The sequence below is a fragment of the Nanorana parkeri genome, unplaced genomic scaffold (genome assembly GCF_000935625.1).
Source record: "Nanorana parkeri isolate BGI_ZX_2015 unplaced genomic scaffold, ASM93562v1 scaffold3471, whole genome shotgun sequence".
NCBI classification, from domain to species: domain Eukaryota; kingdom Metazoa; phylum Chordata; class Amphibia; order Anura; family Dicroglossidae; genus Nanorana; species Nanorana parkeri.
Window position 1 is genome coordinate 31,053 of NW_017309739.1, and position 1,129 is coordinate 32,181.

At 53.7% G+C, this 1,129-nt stretch overlaps 1 protein-coding gene across 1 annotated transcript in view; it reads right to left on the bottom strand.

Annotated features, from left to right (window-relative positions):
* The window catches only part of LOC108803178 (tetraspanin-1-like), a 6,682-nt gene that overhangs the window by 4,990 nt on the left and 563 nt on the right, over nt 1-1,129 (bottom strand). The window lies entirely within an intron of this gene.

Genomic DNA, 1,129 nt, shown 5'->3' on the forward strand with positions numbered 1-1,129 from the left:
GAAGGCCAGGAGGGGGGGAGGAGGGCCAGGAGGACTCCACCCTGAAATGGTCACATTGTGTTTTCTGCTCTCATGTAACATCCATTGTTCCCGGTCATCGGGTACAGGCCGCACCCAGAACAATGTCACCTCAGGAGGACACCAAGCGGGGCATCGCCCGGGGCAGATCATCTCCGCTCTATGGAAGGCTTGTACAATGATTTGCTCTATGGAAATATACCGGCTCCAGGAAACCACAAAACCGGCCGAACAACTCCGAGCGCACAATAGCCGGAGGCGCCATGATTGTGGGCGGAGCCTCACTTCTACTCAACGCCTTGAAAACCATCAAATGGGGTGATTGTCCCTCCATATAGAGGACTGAGGGGTACGAATAGGGGTGATTGTCCCTCCATATAGAGGACTGAGGGGTACGAATAGGGGTGATTGTCCCTCCATATAGAGGACTGAGGGGTAGGAATAGGGGTGATTGTCCCTCCATATAGAGGACTGAGGGGTACGAATAGGGGTGATTGTCCCTCCATATAGAGGACTGAGGGGTATGAATAGGGGTGATTGTCCCTCCATATAGAGGACTGAGGGGTACGAATAGGGGTGATTGTCCCTCCATATAGAGGACTGAGGGGTATGAATAGGGGTGATTGTCCCTCCATATAGAGGACTGAGGGGTACGAATAGGGGTGATTGTCCCTCCATATAGAGGACTGAGGGGTATGAATAGGGGTGATTGTCCCTCCATATAGAGGACTGAGGGGTATGAATAGGGGTGATTGTACCTCCATATAGAGGACTGAGGGGTACGAATAGGGGTGATTGTCCCTCCATATAGCGGACTGAGGGGTATGAATAGGGGTGATTGTACCTCCATATAGCGGACTGAGGGGTATGAATAGGGGTGATTGTCCCGGGGGACACGTGAGGCTTTATGAGGTTCCAGTCCCTGGATTGCCCCTCATACAGGACTCCAACTTCTGTGACCGGCCCTCGGGGGACCCCGGAACACAACGTATGCAGACCACCAGATGGCAGTACACGCGGCGATTTCCAAACCCCGCCCCCTGCTGGAGGTATAATAGAGACGCTGAGCATCAGACCTCCAGAACCCCCAAAACCAGAGAGGAAGGGGGGG